This window comes from Sorex araneus, chromosome 4 (genome assembly GCF_027595985.1).
Source record: "Sorex araneus isolate mSorAra2 chromosome 4, mSorAra2.pri, whole genome shotgun sequence".
Lineage (NCBI taxonomy): Eukaryota > Metazoa > Chordata > Mammalia > Eulipotyphla > Soricidae > Sorex > Sorex araneus.
The window spans coordinates 145,753,442-145,763,203 of NC_073305.1; the positions used below are offsets into that span (position 1 = coordinate 145,753,442).

The following is a 9,762-nucleotide window of genomic DNA, read 5'->3' on the forward strand; positions in this document are numbered from 1 at the left end:
TGGTGAGGGTTTTCATCATGAACAGATGTTGGATCTTGTCAAATGCTTTCTCTCCATCAATTGATATGATCATATGGTTTTTATCTTTACTTTTGTTGATATGATGGATTATGTTGATTGATTTCTGAATGTTAAACCATCCTTGCATCCCCGGGATGAATCCCACTTGGTCATGGTGTATGATCTTTTTAATGAGTTGTTGGATCCTACTTGCTAATATTTTATTGAGGATCTTTGCATAGGCGTTCATCAGGGACATTGGTCTATAATTTTCTTTCTTAGTGGTGTCTTCGTTTGATTTTGGTATTAGGGAGATATGTGCGTATAGAAACTCTTTAGGAGAGTTCCTGTTTTTTAAATTTCCTGGAAAATCTTGAGAACTAGCAACAGGTCTTCTTTAAATGTTTGTAAGAATTCACCAGTGAATCCATCTGGACCTGGGCTTTTGTTTTTCGGGAGACTTTTGATTACAGTTTCAATATCCTTGATACTAATGGGTCTATTCAGGTATTCCAAGTCTTCTTGGTTCAGTCTTGGGAGATTATAGAAGTCAAGGAATTCATCCATTTCTTTTAGCTTCTCTTGTTTTGTGGCATATAGACGTTCAAAGTAGTCTCTGATGATCATTTGAATTTCATTGGTTTATGTTGTGATGTCCCTCTTTTCATTTCTGATTCAGTTTATTAGGGTTCTCTCTCATTCTTTGTGAATCTTGCTACCGGTTTATCAATCTTGTTTATTTTCTCAAAGAACCAGTTCTTGGTTTCATTGACCTTTTGGATTGTTTTCTGGGTTTCCATGTCTTTAATTTCTGCTCTAATTTTTATTATTTCCTTCCTTCTGTCTGGTTTGAGTTCTTTTTTTCTGGTCCTTTTCTAAGGCCTTGAGCTGTGAAGTCAAGCTGTCTGTGTAGGCCCTTTCTTTCTTCCTAAGGAATGCTTGCAGAGCTATAAATTTTCCCCTTAGCACTGCTTTAGCTGCGTCCCATATGTTTTCACAGGTTGTGTCTTCATTTTTATTTGTTCGAGGTATCTCTTGATTTCTTCCTTAATTTACTTCCTGCCCCATTCACTGTTCAACACTGAGCTGTTTAATTTCCAGGTGTTTGCTTTGATTCTCTGCGTCTGTGTGTGGTTAGCTTCTATCTTCAGCACATCATGGTCTGAGAAGGTAATTGATACAATTTCTATTTTTACGATTCTATTGAGGTATGTTTTGTGGCCCAGTACATGATTTATCTTGTAAAATGTTCTGTGTGCACTGGAAAAGAATGTGTATTCTTTCTTTTTGGGGTGTAAAGACCTGTATAGGTCTATTAGGCCTCTCTCTTCTACTTCTTCCTTCAGTGTCAGTATTTCCTTGGTGAGTTTTATTCTTGTCGATCTATCCAGAGGTGATAAGGTGGTGTTGAAATCTCGACTACTACTGTGCTGCTAGCAATGTCCTCCTTAAAGTCTGTTAGGACTTGTTTTAAGTATTTAGCCAGTTGCTCATTAGGTGAGTATATGTTTAAGAGTGTGATTTCTTTCTGTTATACATATCCCTTGATAAATAGAAAGTGACCTTCGCTGTTTCTTCTAATCTTTTCCAACCTGAAAGCTATGTTGTCGGATATTAGTATGGCAACCCTATCTTTTTTGAGGAAGTTGTTTGCTTGCAGGATTGTTTTCCATCCTTTGACTTTGAGTCTGTGTTTACTCTGACTGTTCAGCTGTGTTTCTTGTAGGCAGCAGAATGTTGGGTTTTGTTTCCGAATCCATTTTTCCACTCTGTCTTTTAATTGGTGCATTTAGGCCATTTATATTTAGAGAGATTATTGTCATGGGGTTTTGTGTCATCTTTCTGTGGGGTTTGTTGTTCTTGTAAGGTTTTACCTTGTCTTATGAAAGCCCCTTTAGTCCTTCTTTTAAGCTTGGTTTTGAGTCTATGAAGTTCCTTAGTTGTTGTTTATCCACGAAATTATGTATGGTTCCTTCGAGTTTGAGTGAGAGCTTATCCAGATAAAGTATTTGTGGTGAGGCGTTCAATTCATTGAGCTTTTTCACTATATTCCACCACTGTCTTCTGGCTTGGAGGGTTTCCTCTGATAAGTCTGCTGTGAATCTAAGGGGTGCTCCTTTGTATGGATTTCTTTTTTTGACCTTGCTGCTTGCAGTATTGTGTCCCTATCCGTGGCATCCATTATTCTGACTATGATATGTCTTGGAGTCTTTTTATTAGGGTCTCTTCTAGCTGGCACCCTTCTGGCTCCTAGGATCTGAACATCTGCATTATCCAGTTCTGGGAACTTTTAGCAATGATTTCTTTAACTGTGGCTTTCTCATTAGGGTTGCCTCCCTGTCCTTCTGGAACTCCAATGATTCTTATGTTATTCCTCTTGGCATCATCCCCTAGGTCTCTGATTCGCCCTAGGGCTATTTTAAGATCTTTTCCAATTGTTTTAGCCTATGGGCATTCTGTTGCTCATTTTCAAGCTCACTAATTCTCTCTTCAGCTGTAGCTATTCTACTGTTGAGGGCTCCAACTGTGTTTTTTATTTCGTCTACAGTGTATTTTTCGTGACATTTCTGAACGTGGCTTTCCTATTTCTGCTCTCATTTCTTCCCATAATTTCTTCGCTGACTGCTCCACAGTTTCTTTAAGTTTGATGAAAATTCTCAGAATTTCTTCTCTGAATTCTTTATCAGAGAGATCGCATTTATGGGAAACCCCTCCTGAGGCTTCTGGACTCTTTTCTTCGTCCTCTCCTTGCTGTAGGTATTTGCACTGTTTCTTCAGGCTGTCATGGTTGTATGGAGGTGGGACCTTCCACCTCACTAGAGCTAATCTCTCTTTTCATGAGTTTTCGATATTTTTTGGTGCAATTGGAGTAGGTTAATGGTAAATTTAGCCTTTCGTGTTTGAGGTAACTGGGGAGATCTCCACAAAGTCAGTTTATGGGGATTGCGACGTCCGTCAAGTACACTAGAAAAGGGGAATATAACTGTGGCAGCGTAAGGGTTCGCTAGCCCGGTGACCACGCCCACTTCAGCCAGCGGGGCCACGCCCACACCAAAGATGCCACATCCCCTTTGGCCACTGGACACTGGCTGGAGATCAGCTCCAGGGGGCCGCACACGTGCAGCGTGCAGGCACCAAGGGCTGGGAAGCTCAGTGACAGGAAGAGATCATTTTTCTAAATTTTTTGAGGAGTGTCTATATTATTTTCCAAAATGACTTGACCTGTCAATGTTCCAACCAGGAGCAAATGAGGGTCCCTTTTTCCCCACATCCTTGCCAACACTGGTTATTGTTTTTCTTTTTGATGAGTGCCAGCATTTTTGCTGTGAGATGATATCTCATTGTTTTGGTTTTAATTTTCCTGATGATTAGTGATTTAGAGCATTTTCCCATATGCCTTTTTGCCATTTATTTTGTTTTGTTTTGTTTTCATTGAAGAAGTTTCTGTTCATATCTTTTGCCAAGTTTTTTATTTTTTTATAGAGTTAGATGTTTTATTTTTGTAGTGTTCTACCAGGGCTGTATGCAGCTTGAATATTAACCCTTTATCAGATGAGTGGTGTGCAAATAATTTCTCCCAGTCTATGAACTGTCTTCATATTCTCGTCATTGTTTCCTTTAAGATGCAGATGCGCCAGGGGCTGGAGCGATAGCACAGCCGGTTTGCTTTGCATGCGGCCAACTCGGGTTCGATTTCCATCATCCCACATGGTCCCCCGAGGTGTTATTCCTGAGTGCAGAGCCAGGAGTTAATCCCTGTGCATCACTGGGTATGACCCAAAAAGCAAAAACAAAACAAAAGATGCAGAAGCTTCTCAATTTAATATAGACTTATTTGTTTATCTTTGCTTCCACCAGTTTGGTCAGTGACATTTCATCCTCAGGCATAAAGATGCATTGTGGTGAAGTTGTTTCCAAAACAGCCTTGAACTTCAGTGTCATGCCTCTTTTCCTCTGTGTACCTTATGGATTTAGATAAGATATTGAGGTCTTTAACCTATTTTTATTTTACTTTTGTGCTTTATGTTAGAAAAAAGTCTGAGGTTTGTTTCCCTCCCCTCCACCCACCATATAGCTGACTACTTTCCCCACATCATTTGTTGAGGAGATTTTTCTTGCTCCACTTCAAACTTTTTTGTTCCTTTATTGAAGGAGCAAATTAACTGAAACTGAGGTCTGTCTCTGGAGTTTTAATTCTATTTAATTGATCTGAGGTTTTTATTATTCCTGTACTATTCTGTTTTAATTACTTTCACTTTATAGTAATCAAAATTGAGAATTGTGATGCCTCCTATTTTCTTTTCTCAATACTAAAGGATTGCTTTGGGTATTCCAGAGTGTATTGTTCTATATGAATTTCAGTAGTTGTTCTTTGAAAACTTTCATGGGTAGATTCAAATCAGGACCGCATTGAATCTATATAGTGCTCTGGGAATTACAGCTGTTTTAATGATGTTAATCCTCTCAATCCATGAGCAGGGAATGTGTTTCTGGTTCCTCAAGTCTTCTTTAATGTCTTTTAGTAGTTTTCTTTGTATAGATCTTGCATATTTTTCATTAAGTTAATTCCTTATTACTGATTTCCTGAGAAACAAATGTGAAATGGGAATGGGAAATTTTTTAAAAAGTTTTCTCTTCTCTATTTTTTTATTTGCATATAAGAATGCCATGGAATTTTGTCTGTCATTTTGTAGGGAGCCACATTATTATGCAAATCTGTTGGTTCTAGGAGTTCTTTTCTGGAGTCTTTGGCATTTTCTACATATAATATCACGATATATGCAAATGGTTAGAGCTTAACTTCTTCCTTTTCTATCTGTATGTCCTATATATCCTTCTTGCCTTATAAATATTATGGTACTTCCAATACCATATTGAATCACACAGCAGAGCCTGGCAAGCTACCCGTGGCTTATTCAATATGCCAAAAATAGTAACAAGTCTCACAATGGAGACGTTACTGGTGTCCGCTCAAGCTGATCGATGAACAATGGGATGACAGTACTACAGTGCTACCATATTGAATAGAAGTGGTGAGAATGGGAAAACTTGTTTTATACATGATCATTAGAAGGCTACTGGTTTTATTTCTCCATTGAATATAAGTTTTACTGCTGACTTGTAGTAAATAGCTTTGACTATGTTGAGAAAATTTTCATTAGTTTCAATTTTGTTAAGAGTTTTGGTTATAAGTAGATATTTGATCTTACCAAATGCTTTTCCTGCATTTATTAATATGATAATCTGATTTTTTCCCTTTTATTTACATGGTATATTCCATTGATCAATTCACTTATGTTCAACCATCCTTGCATGTCAGGAATTAATCCTACTTGGTCATGGCATATGATATTTTTGATGATTTCTTTGATTCAATTTGCTAGTATTTTGTTGAGGATCTTTGCGTCTATGTTTATCAATAATATAGGGCTATAATTCTCCTTTATTTGTGCTGTCTCTATCTGCTTTTATTATCAGAGTAATGCTTTGATTTATAGGAATTAAGAGTGTCTGTTCAATTTCCTGAAAAGTATTGGCTTTAATTGTTCTTTAATGATCTGAATGAACTCAAACATTTTTATTTTCTTGTTAGTATTAGATCTTTCCAGGTATTCTATATCATCTTGGGTCAGCCTAATAGGAATATAAGAATGTACCCATTTCTTCTAGGCTCTCTCACTCATGCTATAAAGACTTTCAAACTAATCTATCATAATCCTTTGCATTTCTATTTGTTGCAATATTTGTTGTAATACTTCTCTAAATTTCATTTATTGGATTTTTTAAATCTCCATTTCTTGTGAGTTATAATAGTGGTTTATTAATCTTTATTTTATCAAAGAACCAGTTCTTGGTTTTATTAATCTTTTGGATTGGCTTTTATCTTATACTAACTCATAAATTCCTGCTCTAAGTTTTTTAATTTCCTTCTTCTTGCTGTTCTGGCCTCCTTTTGTTGACCCTCTTCCAGTATCTTAAGTTGTGCTATTCGATTATCTCAGTGGGCCCTTTCTTCCTCCCTGATGAATGCTTGCATAGCTATGAACTTTCCTCTTAACACTGCTTTTGCTCTGTCTCAGAAGTTCTTTCAGCTCACATCCTCATTCTTAATTGTATCCAGAAATCTTTTGATTTCTTCTCTGATTTTCTTTCTGGATAGACTAGCTGTTTGAAACTTTTCTTTTTCTATTCTTGATATTTTTAGCATAATACCATTATAATTTAAAATTAATTTCTTGACATGATAGTAATCTTTTCATATTTAAGACTTCTATAGTTCCATAATATATGAATTACCTTTGAGAGTATTTTATACATACTTAGATTAAGTATATCCATTTGGAGTAGAAATTTTTGAATTATCCATTAAACCAGAATTTTTTGTTTGTTTTAGGGAAATACCCAGCAGTGCTAAGTGCTTGTTCCTAGCTCTACACTCAAGGGTCAGTCCTCATGGTTCCAGGTAACACATAGGGTTTGAACCCAGGTTGGCTACACATAGGCAAGCACCCTTCTCAATGTACTTTCAATACAGCCCCTAAGGTTTCTATATTTTTGTCATTTTTTATTGTTAAATTTTAAGTAATCTGTCGTGATTTAAACAGTACGTTAAGATTCCCCCAATTATTGTGTGTGTGTGTTTTTTTTTGAAGAAACATAGTTTTTATTGAAACTTACTTTGAAATTTTTCAAAAGTAGAGAAAGTGAGAAGTTATATGTTTTGAAAGAGAACCCAGGCTTATTTGGAGCATAAATAATCAAGCAAAATATGTGTTCAAGGGATAACATGGGCTTGAAGAGCAAGAAATTATTGAATTCTTTCCATGTATTCCTTGAGGTTTTTTAGTTGTCTTTTATTTATGTGTTTTTATGTTTATGATAATTAAATCTTTGTGACAAATTGATAACATGCTACATATACAGTATCCATATTTGTCTTCACTTATTACCATTTCAGTTAAAGGTTTATTTTATCAGATTAAAAGATAACAATTTTTTCCCTTTCTCTGTTTTATTAGCACTTACCTTCAGCCTTTTACTTTGTCTTTTCATCTGAAGTAAGAATCTCACAAGCATAGCGCATAGGATTTCTGCCTTTTTGATATAGTCAGTCACTTTGTATCATTTGGTTGGTAAATTCAGATTTTTTAGGATTATTATTGATAGATGGTTTTATATTGATATATGGGGTATGTTGATATATTGATATATAATTTTACTACCACATTAACTTTTGATTTCTGTATTTGTGTCCAATATCCCTATTTTTTTTTCATGAGAATGCTTTTCCCTCTAATTACAATTCTTCATTTTTTTCCTTAAAAGTGTCTCTCTAGCCATATTTTTGTTTTGTGGTTCCTATGAGCTTTGTATCAAATTATCTCTAAAACATTTAGTGTGTGTGTGTGTGTGTGTGTGTGTGTGTGTGTGTGTGTACTGGTATCGGTTCTTCATCATTCAGCTATACAAATCACATCTTTTTTAAAAGTTTTTTTTTTATTGTTTCAATATTTCTTGTAGAGACATTTATGTTAAAGTCCATTAAATTTGCTTGTCTACAAAAATATTTATTTATTTATTTATTTATTTTAGGGAGGACTGTAAGAAGCATACAGCGACTTTATTGCAAAGCCCATTGATTTATATAGTATGCGGTAAACATTCGTGGGAAAGCCAAAGGTTAGAAGCTGGGCAAGCTATTCTAACCGTTATAAAAATATGGAACGCTTCACGAATTTGCGTGTCATCCTTGCGCAGGGGCCATGCTAATCTTCTCTGTATCGTTCCAATTTTAGTATATGTGCTGCTGAAGCGAGCACAAATATTTATTTCTTTATAACAATTTAATGATCATTTTAAAATGGTACAATAGGGGGCTGGAGCAATAGCACAGCGGGTAGGGCGTTTGCCTTGCACGCAGCCTACCTGGGTTTGATTCCCAGCATCCCATATGGTCCCCTGAGCACCACCAGGAGTGATTCCTGAGTGCAGAGCCAGGAATAACCCCTGTGCATAGCCAGGTGTGACCCAAAAAGCAAAAATAAAATAAAATTAAATTAAATTAAAAAATAAAATGGTACAATACTGTTGTATTGTCCTGTAGTTACATATTTTAGTAATCACTATTTTACCTTCTAGCCTATTTGATTTCTTCTAAGAAGTCTGAGGAAAGTTTAATAGATATGCCTTCATGTGTTACTTTTACCTTTCTCTAGTATCAACCCCTCTCTCTATATGTACATATACATTTATCATTTTATTAATATAAGAACAGCTTGTCATAGTGTAGTTCATATAGGATTCGGAAGTTTGAGTTGTTCTTCATCTTTATGGTCAACTATAGCTAGATGAATATGTTGATGTTTTAAAGTTCTCAAGCATTATATCCTTGAAAATTGCCTCTTTCTATCTTCACCTCCTTGAATTTTCATATTTTCATTACCCTATTATCTACCCCTCTAATAGAGTCCAGGATTTGTAATAGATTGCTTCACTTTCCTAAAATTATATTTTTCTATTTAATTTGAGTCATTTTCATGATTTTTATCTATTATTTATATTTCTCAAGATTATGTATATTTGTCATGTTTTCCATGTTAAATCAATTTTATTTAATATGCTGAAATTGCCTAGCCTCTTTTTCAGCAATATTTTGAATATTTTGGTATATATATTCTTTGGTGAAGATTCCTTGTGTTCTTTGACTATTTTCTAAAAATATCTTAGACTTGCTTATCTTGATTTAGTTAGAATTCTTAATTTTTGTTTTGATGACTATTTTCCATTTCAGTATTTTCAGAATTTAGTATTTTGGGGTGGTGCTGTGTAAAAAACTAATGCACTCCGAAGGGTGTGTGTACTCGTGGACTCTCCGGGCTGCTCTGTCTCAGCACTCCTGTTCGATGCTCTGGAACCGCTGTGTATGGACTGGATCGGGACGGCCGTTGGCCAAAGACAGACGAAGGAAGAATGAGGACCAAGCTGGTTGCTGGTTAGTTACCATTTATTCAATCTTCCATCTTTCTCGTCTCCTACACTCCTAGCTCTGTCCTGTCTCTAGATCTACCACAGCTCTGGATTCTCCACCTCTCTCATCTCTCTCCTCCCTTTTTCTTTCTCTGCCCTTGCCCATAGGCTACATACAGACAGGTAGCAAAATCAACATAAGAAAGCCCTTCCTGAGGGCTATCAGGTTCAAAGGAATACTACCTAAGGGCATTCCAAAGCCCTTCTTGACTCTTACGGTGTTTTTCTCCTTTCCTTAGACCAAACACTCATTAACATCTTTAATACTAGTTATTTTTGTATGCACATAGCAAGAGATACATTGAAGCTTGCAAGGCAGCTCTCCTGGCAACATCTTGCCAGACTCAGACTACAGCACTCAGGCCAGATTAATCACTCCTAACCCTAGCAGGGTCCAAATCTAGTTATCACTGTTTGGATCATGACAGCATTTGTCCATGACCAAGCTCTTAATTTATAGTTAAGAATTAGGCACTTTGGCCAGGCCCATCTCGATGCCAGGGTAGCACACAACTTACCGCTTGCCCTGGGTCCCTCTTGTCCCTCATCGGGACCCTACTTTTGGGGGTTCTAGGAAGTAAGGACAACTGAGGCTTAGGTCGAGAGAACAGATGCCCAGAAGGAAAATATCAAGTAGAGTCAAATGACTCCCAGGTTACAAAAGCATAGCATTTGCTAAGTCCTCCTGTGTCCGTACAAAAAAGGGACATTGTTCTAAATAAACTGTGCAAAGGA

General features: G+C 36.4%; 1 non-coding gene across 1 annotated transcript; it reads right to left on the bottom strand.

Moving 5' to 3' along the window:
* Positions 1-7,713: 7,713 nt before the first annotated feature.
* LOC129404505 (U6 spliceosomal RNA) lies at positions 7,714-7,820 on the bottom strand. Its single transcript, XR_008629903.1, has one exon. It is a non-coding gene; the product is annotated as a U6 spliceosomal RNA (small nuclear RNA).
* Between the last annotated feature and the right edge of the window lie 1,942 nt (positions 7,821-9,762).